Source organism: Macrotis lagotis, chromosome 2, assembly GCF_037893015.1.
Source record: "Macrotis lagotis isolate mMagLag1 chromosome 2, bilby.v1.9.chrom.fasta, whole genome shotgun sequence".
Taxonomy (NCBI): Eukaryota; Metazoa; Chordata; class Mammalia; order Peramelemorphia; family Peramelidae; genus Macrotis; species Macrotis lagotis.
Window position 1 is genome coordinate 323,147,650 of NC_133659.1, and position 24,529 is coordinate 323,172,178.

Sequence of the window (24,529 nt, forward strand, 5' to 3'; positions counted from 1 at the left end):
AAAATGAAATGGAGAATGATAAACACATAGTACCAATGTCACAAGAATGAATCCAATTATATTCAAATGGACAGGAAAAGTCTTGTTGCTGATGTGGGGGTCATTCCTGAATGTTCTGTCTCCCTAAAGTCAGAAGTCCCATTTGTAGAGCAAAGACTAAAACTATTACAAAGCCATAAGAAAAAACAAAAATGAGAAGATGTGACAATCAAGTAAAACAACTCCAACCAACCTTATTTAGCTATGTTAATAATACTGAAAAATGGGAAGTGGAGAGAAAGAAAGGCCCTGACTTATAACCATTTATTTCATAGAGACGATGCGAATCAATTACCATGATGAAGCAATCAAATATCCCCTTTAGTCAAGCAGCACATGGGGAACTTGCCAAGTGGAGAAAGATGGCACTCAAAGGAAATGTTGGCTCAGAACAAACTTGTTTATGCAATCTTAAAGAGAAAGATGGAAGGCAATTATAAGTCATATTACTTCATAAAATAGGAAAAAACAATGGAAAAAGATCAGTTTAATTAAGAAAGTCAACATACTCTATTAAGTCAAGTAATATCAAGGGCATGTAAGGATGAAACTGACAAGAAAATAATTTTTTTAAATCTATTGATTGAATTTTCTTGAATTTTTCTTTTAAAAAATCCTTTTCTAAAAGGGCTGGATCTCAGAGAGAGAAAAGAGAAGGGATGTAAAGAGAAATATAGATTAGGTAAAAACAATATATATATGCATATATATATAATATATATATATATATATACTTGTTAAAATAATTTTTTCTTAAAGCTGTGTAAAGATTTTTATAAGCAGCTCTGATCCCAACTCTGATGTGTACCAGCTGGGTTACCTTGGGCAAGTTCCTTGATTTCTCTAGGCTTCATTTTCCTCCTCTGTACAAGAAGGAGGCAGACTAAGTGGCCTCTGTGGGTCCTCCCGGCTCCAGAGCAATTGTCCTATGATGCTTTGACAGTGAAGCTGCCACAGTAGGCTCCATGTGCTTAAAGAGCAGGCAAAGAATAACACGAAGAGAACCAAGAAACCCAAAGCATCTGAAGGGACCAAGTGTCCACAGAAGCCCTTTCCATGAAAAAAGTAAGAGTGCTAGGGAGTTGGGGGATTGATCCCCACAGTAATTAGGCCAGGGGGAATCACCAAAGCCACAGGAAAAATACCCAGGACCTTTTCATTTTGAAAGGTGAGGTTCTACAGAGATATCTGGTTACAAATTTTTTATTTTTGTCTGTGCTCAAAGAAGACCATGACATTGGGGAGGTGATGCCATGACAAACTGGTGAATTGGATTCGAGTGAGGGGTGATGTGCTAAGTCACCAGCCTTAGTTTTTCCTCCAGAGCCATCTGGGTCCAGTGGCCAGATATCAATCAGGACAACTGGGGTTGACATCCAATGAGAACCAGTCATGGTTACGGGACTTGCCTAAGGTCACACAGTTAGTGTTAAGTGTCTGAGATCAATTCGAATCAAGTTCCCCTGACTCTAAGCTACCCTAATTGGATCAAAACCTAGTACACTATAGAGTCTTCAGAGATTTGCTAGGTGGCACCATAATGCACAGAGCAGGAAGACGTGAGTTCAAATTTGCCTTAAGACACCTACTAACTATGTGGTCCTAGACAAGTCAGTTTACCCTCATTGCCTCAGTTCCCTCAGTTTTAAAATGATGGTACTAATAGATAATTATCTAGTATTGTGAAGGTTGTTATAAGGATCAAATGAGATAATATTTATAAAGTGCTTTGCATATAGTAGGCACTATTATAAATGTTAGCTCTTCAGAGATTCATAATCACTTGAAGGATTTTTGATGAGCCATTTAAATAAGGCAAAACTAAATGGAGGAAGCATGCCTATTGCTATATGACAATAATTTACTGAATGGGCAACCTTTATATGCTAATAGATGAGCTGTATCCTGGTCATTGCAAAAGGACACTGAGCTGAGTCAACTGGAGTGGAGGAGGAAAGTGGCCTGGATGGCCTGGATGGGAAATTGGAAAGTTCTTTTTTTAATGGTTTTTGCAAGGCAAATAAGGTTCTTGCAAGGCCACACAGCTAGGTAATTATTAAGTGTCTGAGGTTGGATTTGAACTCAGGTACTCCTGACTCCAGGGCTGGTGCTCTATCCACTGCGCTACCTAGCTGCCCCCAAAGTTCTTTTAATGACTCCAAACTTCTCTCTAAAAAATATTCATCCTTGCCTTCTGTGGGGGGTGGGGTGGGGAAGGGAAGGGAAGGTAGAGAAAAATTTGTAAAATTCAGAACCTTACAAAAAATGATAGGTAGAAACTACTGTTGTATATAATTGGAAAACAAAATATTTATTTAAAAAGATTCACCTTTTTAATATCAGTATTATTATTGTTGGTTTTTTAGGTTATCTGATTTCTTTTTTTTTAGAAAGATTTTTCTTTATTTTGAGTTTTACAATTTCCCCTAATCTTGCTTCCCTCCCCCCATCCCCCAAAGAAGACAGTCTGTTAGTCTTTATATTGTTTCCATGATATACATTGATCTAAGTTGAATGTAATGAGAAAGAAATCATATCCTCAAGGAAGAAAAACAAAGTATAAGAATTAGCAAAATTACATAATAAGATAACTTTTTTTTTCTAAATTAAAGGTCTTTGATCTTTGTTTAAATTCACAATTCTTTCTCTAGATACAGATGGTATTCTCCATCACAGAAAGCCCAAAATTGTCCCTGATTGTTGCACTAATGGAAGAAGGAAGTCCATCAAGGTTGATCGTTACCTCCATATTATTATTGTCTAAAAAGTATATGATATTTTGTTTTTCCCCAATTACATGTTAAAATAATTTTTAATATTCATGGTTTTATTATGTTTTTAGTTCCAAATTCTATACCTCTCTCATTTTCCTTCCCTAACCCCTGATAGGTAAGCAGATACAGGTTAAAATATTGTTATTTTTAAGATCACTTCTCAGTAATAAAAAAATCTATTATCTCCCTCTCCCTCCTCTCTATCATTGTAAAAAAATGGAGAACTATCCTTATAACAAATATGGATAATCAAGCAAAACATTTCAATATTGACTATGTCCAAAAAATGTATGTCTCATTCTACTCCTTGAACCCACCTCTGTCAGGAGGTGGGTGGCAGGCTCCCTCATTACAATACCAATATTACTGATAGGGCTGTTGTTAGTCTGGGAATTATGCAACACTGCAATCTGAAGAAGCTTGGAGTGGTCATTCTACCAGACTCCATGCTGTCATCAGCATGAGACCCCTTTAAAATTTAATTGACCAGTGTAGGATACTATGAATTGTTTTCCTCTTTTCACTACTATAATTTAAAAATATACTTCATGAGAGGAAGTGGGGAGAGAGATTGAGAAGTGGAGAAAGTAAGGGGAGGGGAGAGAGTAAGGGAGAGGGAAAAGTACAGAAGAGGGGAGGGAGGGAGGGAGAGAATATACACATAAATAGGGATCCTAAAATAAATTCCTAAAAGCAACGATATGGCTATTCCAGTGGAAGGAAGGGCAAGACCTGGACAGGTTATAAGACCATATGATGTATTGATCTGAAGAACATACTAGCTAAATATGGAGAGAACCATAACCAAAAGGTTGTTACCAGATAACATTTTGTCTGTGTAGAGAAAATCATTGGTGCCAACTCCTAAGATGTGATGGGGTTGTAACTTGTATGGGTGGGTGGGGATCTTCCTGTGCAGATGAACTCATCTCCTCTCAATCACAGATGTATGAAACAAGTATTGACTGAAGCTCTGCTTTTCCTATTTTACCTGCACTGGCTTGAGCACCAAGGTATTACCTGCCACCAGACATGCTGCACTCTCCCATGCCAGCATCCTTAGGGGGATAATTCCAAGGAATGATAATTGTACAGACACTAAAGAGGGAAAACACTCAAAACAATATAGAAGAAGCATCCTCTTACCCTAAAGGTGTAGGTAAGATTACTATTGGGTGTGCTTGGTTAATGGGGATTGTAGAACCCTTAAAAAAATTTGATGCCTATGCAAAGCCATGAATTCTATTTTCTAGAAAAGCCTACTTCCCATCTGCTTACTGCTGTGAGGTGGTTCGGTTCTACATCCTGAAGATCATAATGAACAAGAGTGATAATACCTTTGGATCTCAGCCAGCCTGGACAATGAGGTGCCCTCAAATACCCCTGCTGCCCACTGGGAAGCACCAGGAAGCTGATAACAACAACACTATGATGCCCAGACATTCAGGGGTGCCCAGAAGGTGGGTTGCTGAGTCAGATGAGTTTTAGCTTGCCTGGATTTTCTCACATCAGCCTGCAAAGTATCGGAAGTTTTGCACAGATGTGCTGAGTGGGTCTTCAGAGCTAAGGTGTACAAAGCTCCTGAGTCAGTGGTCTCAATGGTTGCCAGCTCTTCCTGGTTTTCTTCCATCTGCAAATGGAAGTCTGCCAATCTATACACAGGGCCAGGTACAAATTGGGACTGAACTCCATTTGTCACACACACACACACACATAACAGAGTGACAGCTACTGATATGGATCGGTGAGACACTTGTAGGAGACCAGATTAAAACAAACCTACCAATTATATAAAATTAAATTGTAAATGCCATCTTGACTGTGACCAAATAGAAAGTTTCATGCCAAGACAAGTGACAATTTATTCTTTCAAGTGCATGCAGAAATAAGGATTCTATTGAGGAAAATGATGTTACAGTATTTATCATGAAATAATAGGGTTTCCTTTAACCATTTTATTTTAAATATAGGCAAATTTTTGCCTTCAGAGTTTATTTGTGCAAAACCTAAGTCTTGCTTATACTCCCACTCTTGGGAAAGAAATCACCATAAAAGGGATTAGGGAATGAAACAAGTTATTAAAATCTCTTCAAAAGGGCAGTAAGTCCAGTGGAGTCAGAAGAATCATGGCTCTCTCACTTCCTTCCTGCCCTCATCTGTACGATGGGGGAATTACACTAGAAGATAGTCCCAGATATGGATTTCTGAGAATGAAGGAGTAACTCTGTAATCATTAGACTGAGGTTTCAGTCTTATCTTGGAAGTTCACTCCTTAAGCTTTGTGAAATCTGGGGCAAGTCATGATCTGAGCTCAGTTTCCTCTTTTGTAAAATGGAGATAATGATATTTATACTGCCCACCTCATAGGAATGTTGTGAGGGACTGTGCTAATTTTTATAAAATTATTCTTCAGTATGTACCTGAATTTTCCCTTATAATAAGATCCCATTTTAGCACATTCTCAGGATAAGCTATATTCAGACTAGTGTTCAGGTTGAACACAGGTAGGTTGGGTTAGCCTTAGGCAAACCTAGGAAGTAAGCCAAGTGTGTCTTTGGGGTCCCATACCTCCCCATTTTCCCTTCTTCTGGCCTCTGGGTGCCTAGCCCTGATCCTAGCCAGAACTGGGATGAGGGGAGGAGAAACAAAACTGCTATCCTCTTGACAGATCTGTAGCACAGTGTAATCTAACTGGGAATGGGCACATAGCTTCAGGATTGATGAATTAATACATGACCCTTCCTATTTCTCTGTGGTATCTATAGAGCACTCCTTACTGCCCACTTCCCTCTTTGTTTCTAGTCTTTTCTTTCTATCCATCTCCCACCAAAGATACAATGTGCAATGGAGACCTAAGGAGAAAGTGATAAAAAAACTGGGGATTCTGCAGGTAATGGGATAATGTAGCTAACAGGGAGAGAGTAATTCTCTTCTCATCTAATTGATACTTGGAATATTTTGGGGGGATTTTAAAGGGGAAAAAACAACTTAGTTTAGACCCCAAAGTCCCAGAACCAGGGTTTAGTTTGGTTTTTTCAACCCACCTGTACATTAATCTCCCTCTCTCGTGTTCATTCTTCCCCATTCACCATTTTCAAAGGCATCTTTAGCAGCTGCTACAGCTTTGTTGACATCAGCCACTGAAGTGTAAGATACTTTATGAATGGTCTATTTCAAGACAATGAAAGCAGATTAGTTTTAAGCGAAGTTATCAAATTATTATAATCAGAAAGGTTTGATAGATATTTCCAGAGTCTACAAGAGTGACTTCTAAGAGACTAATACAGTCATTTATTTATTTCGGTAGCAGTATTCATTCAAGCTAACTTTTTTTTTATTACTAACATAGGATAAAAGCTAATTAATTTTCTAATCCTACGACTCAGGACAGCACCTGTAGTTTCAGAAAAGCTGAGCAATTCTCAATATAAAGACCTTTTTCCCCTTCACACTGTATTGGAACAAGGACATGCTGGGAGGCCACTTTGGTTCTATAGGGGAAACGGAGATTTCTCTGTGAGATCAGGACTTGTGTCCCACAGACCTTTCTCAGATGCTCGCTGGAGGGGCCTGTGGGCTGGGAATAGAACTCTGGATTCAGAGTTAGGGACTGGATTTGGATGCTGGTTTGGCTGCTTGCTATCATTGTAATTTTATTTAATCTCTATGAGCTCTGGTGTTCCTTCTTGGTAAATGAGGAACAACATATCCAAAACAGCTCGTTCTCTTTACCTCTAAAACTGTCTCCTTCGTTTCCTTTTTTCCTGTGCAGAATACTTCCTCCTTTCCAGTTTCCCAGGTTCTTGATTCAGAGACATCCTGAACTCTTCCCTCTACCCCAATGCCCATGTCTGATCTATGACCAAAACTTGTCATTTTTGTGTCCAGAAAGCGTGTATTGATGCCCTTCTTTTCTCAGTCACCACCCTAGTTCAAGTCCCTTATGACTTCTTGCATGGACTATTGCACTAGGTCTTCTTTTTGTTGGCCTCAAATCTCTTCCCAGTTCAGTCCAACCTTCATGTAACTGCCAAAATGATCTTCCTATAGTATAGGAAGATGACCCTTATCATCTCCCACTAGAATTAGTGCAGTGACCTCCAGTTGGTCTTCTCATCTTCCAAGCTCTTCCAGTCTCTCCCCTGACCTATCCTATCTGTTCCCCAGTCACCTTCCAGAATGGTCTTTCCAAAGTACAGACCTGACCATAACAATAAACCACAGGGGCTTTAAAGGACTCCCAGGGTCAAATACAAAAGCCTCTTTGACCTAAGATCCTTAGGACTTTCCCTGTCTTCTTGCCCCTGACTCCACTGTATTCTACCATCCAGGGACATGGTGTCCTGGCTGCTCCTCTCATATAACACTCTGGCATTTTTACTGGCTGGGGTCCCTTCCTGGAATGCTCTCCCTCTTCACCTGGTTTTCCTCAAGTATCTGCTTCTACAAGAAATCTTCTACTCTTCCAAAGTTCAAAATCAGCCTCAGACACTTTACTAGCTGAAAGACCCTGAGCAAGTCACTTCATCCTTGCCTTAGTTTGCCTTAGTTTCCTCATCTGTGAAGTGAGCTAGAGAAGGAAATGGTAAACCACTCTAGTATCTCCAAGAAAACCCCAAATGAAATCACAAAGAGGCAGACACAATTGAAAATGACTGAAAAAAAGGTGCCAATCATTTTCCTACACTCTGGGAATATAAACAGACAAAGGTACTCCCTGTTTTCCCAAAAGATGCTTAATAAAATGTATGCTGACCTTTTGTTGTCTTATATGCTGGCTGACTGATTGAACATTTCATTCTCCAATTAAATAAAATCCAGGGGCTTCCTATGTTTTCTAGGATAATAGAAAACCCACTGTGTTTAGCCTATAAAACCTTTCCCAATTTGGCTCCAATTTGCTTTTTTCAGGTCGGATTCCTCAAAGTGGATCTGAGCTCCCTTGCTACACCCCAGAACAACTAATTACAGATCCATCTGTTGGGTTGATGGTGTCATAAGTCTGTCCATCTTCAGCATCCACAAACTGCCCATTGATGAAACACTGATAAGGCATTTTCAGTGTCATATTATTGATGTCTTTTGAAAGCTGAGAGAGGTCCAGAGCAGATGTTTCAATAGATATGCACATTTTCCTGGTCAACATAGAACAACAGATGCTGAGGGAAACTATGCAGGGAGGAAAGGCCAGTGCATATTGCTCTAATGTCTACTTCATGTTTGATCAAGGCAAGTAACAGACTCATCAAAGACATTTTCTCCAGGAAGATGAAGACGTGATGAGGGCCTCTAGATTCATGTGAAGAATCTGGGTTCCAATCTTGGTACTACCTATGTGAAGGGCTGGACTGGATCACCATACGATGCTCAGGTCCCTCACAGCTCTAAATTTGTGATCTAAGAATACATAGTGTGAGGCTCTTCCTTTTGTGAAGAGACCATGTATTCTTTCTTTCCCAGGTTATAAAATAACATTGGCATCATGAAAAGTTTCTAGACTTGGAATCACACAGAGATCATAGACTTTAGAGTTGAACGTGAGTTTAGTAATAATCTAGGTAAATATTCTCGGTTTATAGATGGGAGACTGGTTCTGTCCCAGCCAGGGGGTATGAACCAGTTCAAGTCTCCTGCCCAGTCCAGACCTCAGTTTCTCATCTGTCCAACTTAAGTTGGTCCAGGCTTCTAGCTCTAGAATCAAGCATAGAAGCATTGCCCTCTAGTGGCCACATGTTTTTTGTACCCACGAGCCAGACTACTTTTGAGCTCTGAAATGCAAAGTTCCTTTAACCCACTGATTTTTCATGAATCCTAGACCCTTTGTCTTTCCTAGAGAGGCCCTTTCCCTCTCCTTCCTGCCTTCTCATCCTCCCCTGCTTTCATACTTTTCTTTATGCTATTTCCATGGTGCTCTTAGTGGGAGAAATAAAAGGAAAAGGAAGATTTGAGTGTAGTTTCAAATGGTAACAGAAGGGAGGATCTTTTAGTCTACTAATGGCAACAGGTCCCATCATCTTATAAACATTACTTTCCCATCCAATGTTCCTACTGAATTTAGGTTAATGGTATAAAACTCATAAGTGGAAGTCCATAAGGATCCTTTATGCAAATTGACTTGGTTTCACAATGTAATATTATCTATATCTTACTGCCTTTTTATTTATTTGTTAATTATTTCTCAATGATATTTTAGGGAATTTTTTTAAAAAAGGATTTATTTATTTACACATTACTAAAATAGTCTTGATGTAAGAGTAAACAATCTCTACTCCCCCCCACAAAAATAGGAAAACCTCGCAAAAAATAAAGTGAGAGAAAAAGAAAAAACTGGACTTCATTCTTTTGCTCAGATACCATCAATGCTGTCTCTTGGATGGATTGCATTCTTTATCATCCATTGGAGAAGTTGCTTCAAAGTTTTTTCACAAAGTTGCTATTGCTAATTGTATTTTCCTCCATCCATTCCTTCCCACTCCCATTTATTATTTTCTCTCTCTCTCTCTTCTTTCACTTCATCCCTCCTTAAAAGTGTGTTGTGGGGCAGCCAGGTGGTACAGTGGACAGAACATCTACCCTGGTAGGTAGGAGAACCCAAGCCCAAATCCTGCCCTAGACACCCAAGAACCACCCAGTGCCTTGGATCTGGGCAGTCCACCCCACCCCACCACCTCATAAAAAACAAAAAAAGTGTCTTGTGTCTGATTACCCTCTCCCATAATCTTCCCTCTCTTCTATCACCTACACTCCCTGTCCCCTCCCCCATCCCCTCTCTCCCATTCCCCTCTTTTCCTTTTCTCTCTAGGGTAAGATTTCTATACCCTATTAAATATGTAAGTTGTTTCCTCTCTGAGCCATTTCTGATGAGAATGAAGGCTCACTTGTTCCCCCCTCGCCTTCCCCCCACCTTCTACTCCACTCCAAGCCTTTTCTTGACTCTTTTTATGTAAAACATCTTAGCCTATTCTACCTTTTATTTCCCTTTCTCCTAGTACATTTCTTTTTTACCCATTGACTCCATTTTTGTAATATATCATAGCTTCAAATTCAGCTCTCTCCTGTGCCTTATCTATATATGCTCCTTGAGGATTTCCCAAGTCATTATGAGATAAAAGCAACTGAGGAATGAGTACTAAAATATCCAGAGAGAGATTCTACAACTGATACCAGTGTTCTGGTGCTCTGGAGAAAGAGGTCACAGCAATTTTTAAAGGCCCTTTCCTAAGGTGTAGGAATGAGCCTTTTTTTGGAGAGACTACCCATAGTGAAGTGCACTTGAGGTAAATTACCCTTGATGGCAAAAACAGACTTACCATGGCTTTGATTCCTTCTGGGAATAAAGGGCATCCATGTGTCATTGGGCTCCATATCACATTCCCTTTGAAGCAGAATAGGCCCAGTGTCTAGACCATCATCAGCCCAGAAGATGGAAAAACCAGATTTCTTATCTCCCAGAATTAAAGTCCTGTGAAAAACGATTTCCACATAAAAATAAAGCCCTCAAATTAATGTAATAAGTTACAGAATATCTAGAAATTGTAATAGGTTCAGAAATAATTGCCATCAGGAATTCATATCAATTGTGAGAAGACAGAGAATAGTTAGCTTTTTGGATTGCATAAGAATTATTGTTTTCATGCTTTTTTCTTTACAGTTCTATAATTATTTTTTTAATTTCATCAAAGTCTTACTTTCAATTTCACTGTTGTTATGATTCATTCTTTTTGATTGTGTTTGACTTTTCATGATCCCATTTGAGGTTTTCTTAGCAAAGATAGTGGAGTGGTTTGCCATTTCCTTCTCCAGATCATTTTACAGATGGAGAAACTGAGGCAGACAGGATTAAATGATTTGCCCAGAGTCACCCAGCTAGTGTCTGAAGCCACATTTCAGCTCAGAACATCTGTATACACACACACACACACACACACACACACACACACACATATGTAATGGTCTTCCTCATCCCAAGTCCAGCACTCTAAACATTATGGTACAATTTATAGTAGTCCTATATTGTAATTAGAGGAATTCACATCTGAAACATATGTCATTAATATTTACTATCACTATTTGCCTTTTATTCTGTCAGCTTCCTGCTACAGCATCAATTTGCTTTTCCCCCTGATTTGTTGGATGTTTTCTATATAAAATATAATGGGAAACTCAGGAATAATCAGACACCCAATTTGGGAATATCCAGTACAATGTGAAAGGGAAAAGAGGGACTCAGGTATCCCCCAAATATCCACTTGGGATTCTGAATTGGCTATTTACTCTGGTATTTAAAGGACCTGAGATTTCAATGGGCTGGGCTCTCAAGCATCTGTCTTCTCTATTCCTTTGATGACTGTGAGCTCATTGACTGACTCAATGACCTTTCTGCCCATTATCCCATTCCTCTTCTCTGTATCCAATTCTAGTCTCTCTTGAACTCTAGTCCCATATTCATTGGACACTTTGAACTGGATGTTCCCAAAGCATCTTAAACTCAACCTGCACAAGAAATAATTCATTACTTTCCCCCTAAATACTCTCTTCATTTTGAAATTCCCAAATTTTGTTGTGGGCACTAACATCCCAACAATCAATCAATAATCATTTATTAAATGCCTATTTTGAGTTATACCAAGACAAAATGGAGATAGTTTAATCTAGTCAGACAAGACAACATGTAGCAGCTAAATAGTGCCAGAGTGCTTTTCGTTATGAGTTAAAAATCTAGCCTTAGATACTTACTAGCTAGGTGTCCCTGGGGAAGTTATATCACCCTTCTTACCTCATTATCCTCAATTTAATATGAACTGGAGAAGAAAATGGCAAATCACCCTAGTGTCTTTGCTAAGAAAATTCTCCCAAATGGGTTCATGAAGAGTTGGATGTGATTGAAGAGATTGAACAACTAACCCAAAAGATAAATGATTTGAGGGGAAAGGAATTCTAGTTGGAGGGACAGTAAGGAAAAGCTTTATGGTAGAGGGTGGCACTTGAGCTTTGCCTTTAAGGAAACACACAATATTAAAACATAAAGATGAAGAAGAATTACCTCTGAAAATTGTGTTTCTAGGCATCATGGCCAGATTGTGAAGGGTAAATAGCAAATAGAAGATTTGCCATTTGGTTCTGGGGAGAAGGGATTCCACAGAATATCCAATCTCATGGGAGTTTTCTTGAAACATAGGAAGGGAAATCACCTTGTTATGCATTTGTGTCTGTGTGTGTGTGTGTGTGTGTGTGTATGTGTGTGTGTGGGGGGGTATATGGTTATGTGTATACCTCTGTGTGGTGTGCATGTATCTGTTGGTGTGATGTGTTCACAAAGGTGTGTGTTGTGTGTATGTATGTATGTGTGTTTGTGAACATAATATACCTTCACTACCTTAAGAGACATCTGCAGCTCTGCTATCTGGTTGATTCTGTCTGTAGAACCTCTCAAAATCATCTTTTTCTCTTCACTCACATGACCACCACCTTAGTTAGCTTTTATAAATTCTCCTTTAATAGCTTCCTAAATGGTCATTCTGTTTAACTCCTTCCTTTTTCCAAATAGTTCTCGACAGCCTGACCATGACATTCCTCTGCTCAGTAAACTCCAGTGGCTCCTTATTATCTCCAGGATCAAATCAAATTCCTTCATTTGGCTTTCAAAACCCTTCAAATCCTGGCATCAAACTTCTTTTCTAAGCTTCCCTTCATATAATCTGTTTCAGTCCAACTGACTTTTATGCTGCTCTTTAATATGATATTCTGACCTCTAATTCTTACCTCCATACCTTTGTAGAAGCAATCCTCAATGCCTGAAATGCATTTTCTCATCACTTCTGCCTCTGAAAAGCCCATTTCCTTCAAAACTCAGCCGAACCACCACCATGTTGCCAAGAATGGTTGATGCTCAGTTTTGCTGAATTTGTTTATTTTTTTTAATTTTTCTTATCTTTGGTATAAGTAGAAGACCACTAGGTAAAGGAAGCACATATACAATTTGACATTAAAATAAAAAGAAGTCAATATGATTTTTTAAAGAAAATCTTCAAAAAAAATCTTCTGTGGATTTAGAACCAGAAAAACTTTATGTGCAGGCAGGCAGGTATTCATTCATTTATTTGTATAACAAGTATACAATGAATGTCTACTAGTTGCAAAGGCATTTCACTAAATTAGAAAAGAAATTCTCTTGAAGACCTAATTCACTCATTTGCTTCCAAACGTGTAACATTAGTAGAATGTTCAAATAATTGTAAGAAAAAATATTCATAGAATAAAATTGGAAATAGGATGAAATAATTTTCTCATATTTAAATTTTAGGAATTTGTAGAAGGAGAAAGAACCTGCTCCCCCCCATACAAGGACAATAGGAGTCAGGAAGGGGATATTAAAGGATCATGGACATATAGATTAGGTGGGTATCAGTCCTAGAGAAATACACTGCCAGCTCCCAACAATAGACGAAATGAATTAGAAGTTTTCTACAGTTACTTCTGTTTGCATGACTCTTCTTCCAGGGCTATGCTAGAATGCAAGCAACTAAGTTATCAAAGAACAGCTAAGTTATCAGGAGAGAAGAGCTAGTACAATGATTCAGGGATTTGTGGGCACAATCCAGCCTCCCACCTGTCCAGGTTAAGAACAGACAGATAGCAATCTATAGAAATGACTGTGTCTGTTTCTTCTGTCTTCAATAGACATCTAACAGTTGATAGTAGAAGCTCCTTGGTGATGGGGAAGGAAAGATGGGTGATAAATAATAGAACCATGCTTTGGACAATCAATAACATCCATGGGAATAAAACTGTGCAGAAGGGAAGAACATTTAGTTCAGCTTCTACATATCTTTAGGCTTCAATGATTTCCTTGATGGTCTTGCCTTCGATTTTCCATCTGGAAAATTTAAACACTAGAATTCCACCCTTCTCTGCAGCCAAACCTGGACTAGGAAGGGGTAGGAGTGGGAAGGGGGAAGAAGCAAGATTTTTAAAGAAATGTTCCTCATGAAGAATGTAAACTATAATTGTATAAGATTTTATAATATTCAAATGAATCATAGAATAAGAAAATTATAATAAAGCATGGTCAGGAAATAAAATAGTTTAGATCTTGGCCAAAGTTCAACTTGTTCTATTAATAGTAAATATTATCTGGTTTCTATATTGATTTTTTAAATATTTTATATAGTTAAATAAATCATAAGGTATTTTTGCTTATAAGAGGAAAGGCATTAAAGCATGAAGGAAACAATGAATTAACATTATTGTTATATTGATTCAATTATGGCTATAGGCTTTATTTCAGAGTTGGAAAATGGATGTAGACGTCAATTAGGGGGAGAGTAGGTGAAGGTTCAGACCTAAAATTTCATCAGAGGAATGATGAAATTATTTCAACCATCACCTTTCATCAGGGTAAAATCCAGTATGAACCTTAGTGACAATGCCCCTAAGGGCACTGAGAAGTTGAATGACTTGCCCCTAGTCACATGGCTGGTTCAGGTCAGAGGTCTTTGTAAGTCCAAGATCATCTGTCTCTATCCACAGACGTGCCATGCTTCTTCTAAAAATGTAGTGTTTATTAAACAGTTTACAAAAGATAAAGATCAGCCCATCCTATGTATTTAGAGTGGGAGCATGCCTTTAAAAAGAGAACATCTCTTGATTTTATAAGATGAGAAAATGAATTGTAGAGAATTACAATTACTTGCCCAAGAAGGCACAGAGAAGAGAAGGGTCAGGGACAGGATTTGTACTCTGGTCCTCTAGGTGCTTGTCCAGGGCTCTTACCATTGCACACCCTGACTACAAAGCATATATTAAGTGACCAAGGTCAGGAAGAATCAATATAAAAACCAAGTATTAAACTCAGATCTCCAGGCTCTTTTTGCTCTTGATTGGTCTTTGCTTCTTTACTAGATGATTAATGGTGTGGACATTACAAAGCAAGAACAAGAAGTGACGAACTTAAACATGCACTATCTTTCAAGTTGGAAAATGATGGTTGTATTAAATGAATATTTATGCTTGGTTGCTCCTTAATCACAGTTATTTAATAACAAGTACTGAAAGAATAGATTGTATTTCTAGAAGCCATAAATAAATTAGAATTGTTATCCCCTTTTTAACTACTAAAATTAAACCTACTTTAGCAGAATAATTACAGTATCCAGATGATAATTGGATTTTGAAGTCCTTAAAAAAAGAGGCCAGTGTGATGGGGTATCCCTTAATTCCCTTTACTGAGGTAGACTAAGGCTGGTGGATCAATTGAGCCTGGCAACATGTAGCTGTATCTGGGTTAAGACCTTAGATTTCTGAACTAAGTGCACCAGATTGGTGAGCACCTTGGGAGTGGAAGACTGCCATGATTCCTAAGGAAAGGTCAACTGAGGGGCGGCTAGGTGGCGTAGTAGATAAAGCACCGGCCTTGGAGTCAGGAGTACCTGGGTTCAAATCCGGTCTCAGACATTTAATAATTACCTAGCTGTGTGACCTTGGGCAAGCCACTTAACCCCATTAGCCTTGCAAAAACCTAAAAAGAAAAAAGAAAAAAAAGAAAAAGAAAGGTCAACTGACCCAAGTAAAATAAAAGGATCTGGTTAAATCTTCCCTGCTGATCATGGAATCATGGGGCCACTGTCTGTCCATTCTGGGTGATAATTTGTTGCTGTTACTCAGCTGTTCAGTTGTGTCCAATTCTTTATGACTGCACACACCAAAGCATTCCAGACCCTTCTATCCTTACTTATTTGTCAAAGTTAGTCCAAGTTTATGCTCATTGCTTCCACAACACCATGCTATCCCTTTTTCCTATTGTCTTTAATCTTTCCCAATATCAGGTTCTTTTCAAATGAATCCTATTTAAGCTTCACTTGTGGTATTTGACTTTCCAGTGAAAAGTCTGAATAAATTTCTTTAAGTATTGATTGATTTGACCTTCTTGCTATCCAAGGGTTTTATCTGTCACAAAACAGCATAAATTCTTAGGCACATTCATTAGTATTCATATTAGAATGGAATCAACTTTAGTATTAAGGTTTTCCCAAATCTTTTTACTTTAAAAAAATTAAAGAGAATCATAAGTTCATTTAGTAGCAAGATAAATTAAGGGTAATTGTTCTGTGATGTAAAAATATAAGCCTTGGCTGGAGTGGTTGAAGAATGTGTCCATATAGACCCATGACTTGACTTGGGCTTGTTTAGAAAGCACAAAATGATGTAACTAGATGAAGACAAGAAGAACAGATTTGTTTCTGGGGCTGCCATTCCACTGGAACATTGTTCTGCTTGGAGATGCCTCAGACCAATATGGAAGTTCCTTTTTCATCCCTGCTAGTCATATTAATATGGGTTCATAAATGCCTATGAATGAACATGAGCACTGACTTGCCTTAAAAAATTCATTAAAAAGTGCACTTTTGAAGGTAAGCCAAGTTTTCTTCCAAGCGAAAATGTAGGCAAGTACCTTAAGTGTGGGTTGGTTAGATGAGTACAGAATGAAATCCACCCATACCTCATCTTGCATGATTTTCTTCTATATTTTTCATAAATCCTTTGTAAATAATTCACTTGATAAACTGGGGACTTTCTCTCTTTTTTTGTCTACTATCTGTCATCCTTGTTCCATGACAAGCTTTTGTAATCATGATGTTCTTAAAAATGTCTTTTCACCATTTGGTGACATGTTGGACCATGTATCTTCTCACTGGATTATTTTTGACTCTTTGGAGATCACAGCCTTCCATGATTCTCAGTCACACAGCCCTCCTATCTGGAGGAACCTGAGATCCAGAGGGCAATGCCTTCACTGGGAAAAGATTACATGCCATCCCTACTTCCTTACCCCATGAGAGCCTTTGTTATGAATCCTGTAGAAAAGAACTACTCATAATTCTAGAGGCAACCCTCTGATTTGTTTGTTTTATATTACATGGGTTATTTATATCTGTATTACCTTGTTACATGGTCTGTGTTTCTGAAGTCTTTTATCCCACTTTGAATGTAGATGCTACTACTGACCACATTTGACTCACACCCATCCAGCATCTTTCTATTGCCTTTTGAATAAGCTAGAATCCATCTTTTTAAAAAATGTCATTGCTTCCAGAAAGAGCCACCAACCAAAACTCACCTCACATTAAAAATAAATACTCCAAGAACCAGATATTTATTGAATTGATTTGAATGACCTCATTAAATGTTTTATAGACTTTTCTAGTTAATGTTCTTTAAAGCTCAACTCAAATGATCCCTCCTTCAGAAACCTTTCCTGATCCTACTACAATTAGGTAAACAGAAGAGTAAATCTACAGAACAGGAAGGGGACTTGCCTTTCTTTCACTCTGAGATTGCCTATAGATACCACGTTAAAACAGAAGCCTAAATTTTTCGGCACTGGTATTTAGATTGACCCATTATACTGTAATGGCAAAGCAGTAAAAATTAGGAGGAAAGGAGAAAAAGAGAATCAAGAAAGACTTCTCCAAGTTCATGCATATAAAGGCAAGCAAAGCATGTAATAGCAGTATTCTTGAAAACATCTTCTGAAGACTTCTTTCTTCAGTTGTATCTATGACCATGGTTTCCCTCCTAGGTATTTACTAAACATTTTGCTTGTACCCTTCTGTGATCTTTGCATTATCTTGTAATGTATTTATCTTAAATATATATAATATTTTACTATTTATTTTATTCTACCTATTTACATATTCACCACAACCATCCACTTGAATATAAGTTCCATGAAGTCAGGGCAAATGTTTCATTGAATTTTGTATTTCTGTTCAGAGGATGGATTAGATGATTTCTGAGGACAATCACAACTCTGGCTGTATGCTCCTTTAGAACCTAACAGAGTGCTCTGCATTCAGCAGGTGCTAAATAAATGTTTACTGTATTACAATTAAAAACTACTTTCAACAGATCATAGCATAAAATAATTATAACAAAAAACCTATCGCCTTTAGAAAAATAAGTCAATCATTCCAGGGTACACTTACCTAATGGATCAGTTTTTCCATCCTTTTCTGGAACTGTGAACACTCCCAACTACCTGATGGCCTTCTTTCCGGAGGTGACTATAGACTTCTTGCCCAAAGAGATTCTGGCCTCTAAGTGCCAACTCCAGCTTATTTTTATATAAACCTGAGAAAAACTATGTTATGATGTTTTTAGAATGAATAGAGGGAACTCACAAGTCATTTTTCACACAAAAATAATTTTATGGATATAATAGGTCCATATATAAGACAAAAATAATATATTTTTGTTGTTTCTAATAATACTTTACAGTTTCCAAAGCAATTTCTTCCCAACAGCCCTGTGAAGTAGTAAAAACATTATCTCCTTTTTCCATAGTAAGAAATGGAGGCTCAGAGTTTTTAATGACTAGCCCATAGTCATATGACTAGTTAACTGGTATAGAAAGGACTGACCCCCCCAAGTCCAGAGTTTTCAGTACCCAAAGGGAGACTACTTAATAAAATTATTTACAAGTCTCCCTTTGACTTTAAATGGGCACCATTCACAGAAGTGCTAATCAGCAAAGTTTATTTCAATGAGAAATCACAAGTGTGGCAGAAAAAAACCATGAAGGACACATCTTATAGTTCTATTGTAGCTAAAAGTTTAATTCATTATCATAGTGCTCATTAAAAATTAATCTAGGTGGGGCGGCTAGGTGGCCCAGTGGATAAGAGCACTGGCCCTGGAGTCAGGAGTACCTGAGTTCAAATATGACCTCAGACACTTAATAATGACCTAGCTGTGTGGCCTTGGGCAAGCCATTTAACTCCATTTACCTTGCAAAAACTAAAGAAAAAAATTAGTCTAGGGAAGCTAGGTGGTGCTGCTGTGGATAGAGCACAATTTCTGGAGTCAGTCAGGAGGACCTGAGTTCAAATTAAGCCTCTGACACTTGACGCTATCTGTATGACACAGGGCAAGTCATTTAACTTTGATTGCCTCTTTCCCACCCCCAATAACATGCCATGTACATGTGGCTACAATAAGTAACAAACAAATAATTACATAATAAATAAATAATAAAAATATTTTGCATTTTTATAGAACTTTGATGGTCATAAAACACTATGTTATCTTATTCGATCAACACCTGCCCTTGCAGGTAGATGCTACTATTACAACTATTTGGAAACTAGATTAGTATACAAGGCAGTAGTGGAAGGTATAATGCTAAAGACCAGTATCTGAAGTTTCTTTGTCTGGTTTAAAAGTATGGGAGCTGGTGCCTGGGAAGTTGATTGGGAACACTTAGACCCATGACTTAGGGGTAGATGCTTCACATTGCAACTATGTATAGACACTATGAATAAAAGAAAAGAAATGAAACCTGTTTCTTGTCCTCAAGAATCTTTCAATTTAACAAGAGAGATCAAAAAAGTATGTCTGTGACTATTTTTGGTGTAAATGTACAGGAAAGGCCCAGATAGAAGAAAAACAAGATACTTAAAAACTGAAACATCTCTCCATTCTGAGGGGAGGATAAGGGGATATTGGGGGAAGGAAATCATGAAGGTATCTCAGAAATAGCTTCTAAGTTAGACTTGGAAGAAATAGCATATTTTAATCAGCAGAAGACTAGGGGAAGATCCTAGCCAGCCTGGAGGGGGGCGGAGTACAAGTAAAAGTATGTTAGTAGGAGAAGCAGAATAAGAAAGGTTCATGAACATGGAGGCTGGGATGTGGGTCTGAGTCATACTTAGGGCAGCACCATGGTCAAGGATAACAGGGAGGATGGGAACAGTATAGCAGAGTGACTAGTCAGTCACCCATAGCTGGCTCCACTTTTATGGCTTTGGGGATGGAGGTGGATGGGAAACTAAATGAGGAAGAATAACTTCTCCACCAGTACTCATAGAATTCCTGTTATCCTAGCTTTGCAGAAATTTTCATTGGTTTTGGTAGGTGACACACTCTAGGAGAGACTATTCAGTAAAGGAATGTAGGTTGGTGAGAACCCTTGGAGACTTCACTTGGATGCTGTTTCCCCTGAGGAAGTGACCAGGTCCCCAATTCCTTACGCGTTGTCTGGAAATCTTTTGACATTGGCAAGTCTCTGTGAGAGCTTAGGGTGTGTGTGCGTGAGTAGTGATGTTAGTTTGTTATTATTAGGGAATTCTGCTTTTATTTTAGCTTTCCTGAAAAAGATACAATACCGTTCTGAGACTACTCATCATCCTGGGGGTTTAAGAATGCCAAATGTTGGGGCAGCTAGGTGGCACAGTGGCAGCCCTGGCGTCGGGAGGACATGAGTTCAAATCCAGCCTCAGACACTTAATTGCCTAGCTGTGTGACTGTGAGCAAGTCACTTAACCCTAATGCCTTAAATAAAATGAAAGAAAAAGCTTTAAAAAAGAATGCCAATGTGGTGTGCATTCAATGGTGTACTAAATGTTTAATATTTTATTTTAGACTTAGTGGGGGGGATATGGGTAAAGGTTCTAGGCAAGACGCATGATCAACCCTAATTATCAAGGTTACTCTTGTAGTGAAATGAAAAATGATTTGGAGAAGGGAAAAATGAAGTCAAGGAGACCAGTTATATATAATAATGGTATATGTATATAATATTTAAATATTACATATTATTATACATACATATATGATAAATAATTAAATGTGCAACAATATATATACATAGATAATCTATAAAGTCATTTATTTAGTATGTGGTTTTGTATTTAATGGAATATTATTAGTTTCTTTGACTGTTCTAAGATGTCATTTTAAAAATATTTAATAACATTTTAAAATAATTAATGAAGCAAAACAGTGAAAGGTTATGATTATCTTTTCCCTTACTCTGAACTTTTCTCAATGCATTTCTATGAATATAGAGAAATCACTTCTTGGAGTGATACAAAGTACTTATCTATAGCAGTACAGGCTTATTTCTATAAAGTTGCTAATTGATGTTTTCCCCAAGGAAGTAATGAAATGAGGGCTTTTTCTCCTGTTATTAACTAGTTGAGTGGTTTGAAAGAGTACACAAGTTTGTGAAGTGTTTAAGGAAGAGTGACTGTGGCCAAAAATGAACGTCTTTTAGCCAACTGAGTAATGGACCTCTCTAAACTTAGATAGGCTTGTAGGCACATAGTCCATCACAGGATTGGAACTTGAAATCTTTTTTTTCTTGCTAGCTTCTGCCAGAGCTGAGACACCATAGATGTAGTTATGGAGAGGCCAAATTTATTTCCACATCAAGAAGCAACAGTACAGGAGAACTTCAAGAGTTTACAGGAAACAAAAGAATTAAGCATATCAAGTCATGCTATCTAATCCAGAAATGCCCCATAGTAATGACAGGGTTGATTAAGTTAAAAAATAAAAATAGCTTTTAGTATATCTCTTGATCATTTCATAGTGAAACTGAATCTTTTGATCTTAACGGGGTATAAGAAGAATATTAAATCTTGCCCATTTTACCCGTTTAGGCTGTAGGTATGGCATTTAAAACTAATGGATATTTGGTAGGTCAAACACTTTTCCCCTCTTTTTCAAAAGTGTTATTTAAGTGTTACTGATCATTTCCCTACACACTACTCCAAATAGAACCCTACTTTATAAACAAAGAGATAAGCACAACAATAGACAGATCATACAACATTCTGCAGCCTTAGTCTGTCAGTCCTTTACTGGAGAGAGAGGTCTGTTGCACCATAGATGATCATAGGTATGATTCACCAAGCATAAATGGTATGATGAGAAATAGAGATATGGTACTAAGATTAATGACTATCCCTTTGGGGGGGCGAAGGAAGCGATGGGTTTAAGTCACTTGTATGAGGTCACACCCCTATGATGCATTAATTGTCTGAGGTTAGATTTGAACTTAGGTCCTTCTGACTCCAGGGCTGGTGCTCTCATCACTGTGCCACCTGGCTGCCCCTCTGACCATCCCTTCTTAAAAGTTTCCCCTTGCCTTCCAAGACACTTAAATTTTTAAATTTTTTTCCTTTGATTCTCAAGGTGAAAGCATGCCTTCAAGTTCTGTAAATCCATCTGATAAAGCCCCACTCTAAGTTCTCATGTGCCATGAAGGTAACTTAGGACACTCTAAGAATAGACTAGTATTTTTTTGACAGGTCCTATTCCAAATTATAAAGGCTTTGAGCATGGTAATGGTGATGCCAGATGGCAGACTCAATATTTCTTAATGATAAGAGCTGTCTGAAAGTGGAATGAGGTGCTTCTTGAGGAAGAGATCCCTTTAATTCAAGGTCTTCAAGTAGAATTTGGGTGAGCATTTTTTAAGGGATAGGAGATATGATAAGAGAGATTCTTGTTTTGGGTTGACTTGGAATGGACGACCCCTAAGATCTCTTGCCCACCCAGACTCTGTTATCTGAGGATATAGATAAATTCCAATAGTAATATCACCAGAATGTGGGTTACCAGGGGATGATTATTTGGACTCTAGCAACTCCAAAACTATCTACTAGGACATAGTGGAATTCTATTTGTCATTGCAGAGTACCTATTCCAACAAAATCAGAAGTTTTTGAAATACTGAATTAAACATTTTTAGGGAGCACCCAGTGTCACTTTCACACAGAGGAACCTGGAAGCCAGATCACATTCAAAGTACTCTATGGATCAGTATCCACTCAAAACCATTAACTCATAAACTCCCTTTCACCCTTCCCACTGATATATTTAATTTTTCAAGGTCAGAGGACATATTTGTTCAAAGCAAATTAATTTTTAATTTTAATTAAACATAACAAATCAGGTGACAGAAAACATCCTTCTTTATATACATGGAGTATATTCCAAAATGGTTGTCATATCCCCACAGAAAAGGTGTCCACATGGAAATCGCCTAGGATCCCCCAGTCATGTTTTACTTATACCTCTGATACTTAACAGTCACCAATGCCACTCTCCTCTCTGATGGGCTGGGCATCTCCACTAGTCACTGCCCTACACTCTCCTATAATCTGCTGGTCATCATCATCTTTTGGTCTACCTACTGCTTTCCTCTGCCTCAACTAGTCTACCACTCCATAACTAAGGAAAAGACTAAAGCTCTTTCAATGCAGAGTCACTGGGCAGTTAGCCTGCAAAAGGCACAGGCTCTGATTGTCAGATTTTTTTTCCTTCTAATTTTCTGGAGACTCAAAGACAAAGGCCCCAGGAATCTACCCGACATAGTTAGACAATTCCTCTTATTTGTTAAAGTCCAAATTATTAGTTTCTACCTCCAAATCGATTTTAGCCCCCCCCCCCCAACCAGCAAGATCCTATAGAGAACACACAGGGACTGGGATTGGAGACAAGGGGGAGCCAGGGTATGGCTCGTCTCAGTTTTCATTCTGCTTCCTAATTGGCAAAGATGTGAGGGCAATTGAAAACAGAGGGGCTAGACTTCATATAGGCTCATCTTTATTAGGCATACATGCCAACAAAAAAATCCCTGGGTTGTTTTATCACTCTAATCACTACCAAAATGTTAGCTTTTCTTCATTTAAATAAGTTGGTATAACACACACAATTAAAATGTAATAAGATGTTCAGCTGGCATAGTAATTCCATGTGGAATTGAATACAGATTCATAATGTTTCTAAAAAGAGTTTCAAAATGTTCACATTTGTAGGACTCTTTTTGAATTTAGAAATTTTGATTTCATCTGAATAGCTGTCTATAATCAGACGGCAGAGTTGCAGTATTATAGGGAATCAAGGCAAGTTAAAAAATCATTTACTGGGGCAGCTAGGTGGTGCAGTGGATAGAACACCAGCCCTGGACTCAGGAGGACCTGAGTTCAAACCTGGCCTTCCACACTTAATAATTACCTAGCTGTGTGGCCTTGGGCAAGCCACTTTACCCCACTGCCTTGCAAAAAAAAAAAAAAGGAAAAAAAAAAAGAGGATTCTCCCTTTAAAGAATTTTGTTTATGAGGGTTATATCTGATGTTGTTTAGTCATTCAGTTTTGTCAGACTCTTCATTACCCCATTTGGAATTTTCTTGGCATAATGGTTTGCCATTTCCATCTCCAGTTCATTTAACAGATGAGGAACCTGAGGGAAACAGGATTAAATGAGTTACCCAGGGACACACAGTAAGTGTTAACTGTCTGAGTCTACATTTGAACTCGGGAAGAAGTACTCATGACTCCAGGCCCATTATTCTAACAACTGTGCCACCTAGTTGAAGAGTATCTAGGGATACTCTAGTAGAAATTATTGTTGTGGTGGTACTTAAATGACTTGCTTGGGGTTACACAGGTAGTCTGAAGAAGGATTTGAATACAGGTACTCCTGCCTTCAGGGCTGGTGCTATATCCACCACTCTACCTAGTTGCCCCCTCTATTAGGGAACCTCATGAGGTTCCTAAAGAGTTTTGGGATCTCTCTGGGGACCCCAGGTCACAATCTAAAAACCACTGGCCAAGGACTTACAAGGTGACCTCTAATACTATCTACTCCAAACTGAAGTTTAACAGGAATCTCCATTCCACCATTCTTGGGTTGTGGCTAACCAGCTTCTTCCTGAACATTTCCCGTGATGGAGGTAACTCACTCCATCCAAACACAGTTCATTTCTATTTGGGACAGCTCTGATCATTAGTAAGCTTTTCCAATACAAAGCCCAAATCGAACTCTCTGTAATTTCCTCCTATTACCTATAGTTTTGTGTTTAGCCTTTGATTCCTTGGACCTTTGATTCCATCTCATCCTTTCTCCCTCACATTTGCCTTCCCTTTCA

General features: G+C 38.2%; 1 long non-coding RNA gene and 1 pseudogene across 1 annotated transcript in view; one reads left to right on the forward strand and one right to left on the reverse strand.

The window, feature by feature from the left end:
* The window catches only part of LOC141515304 (uncharacterized), an 89,183-nt gene that overhangs the window by 24,081 nt on the left and 40,573 nt on the right, over positions 1-24,529 (forward strand). The gene's annotated exons all lie outside the window — the stretch shown is intronic.
* Positions 1,243-22,971, reverse strand: LOC141510900 (mitochondrial 10-formyltetrahydrofolate dehydrogenase-like; annotated as a pseudogene).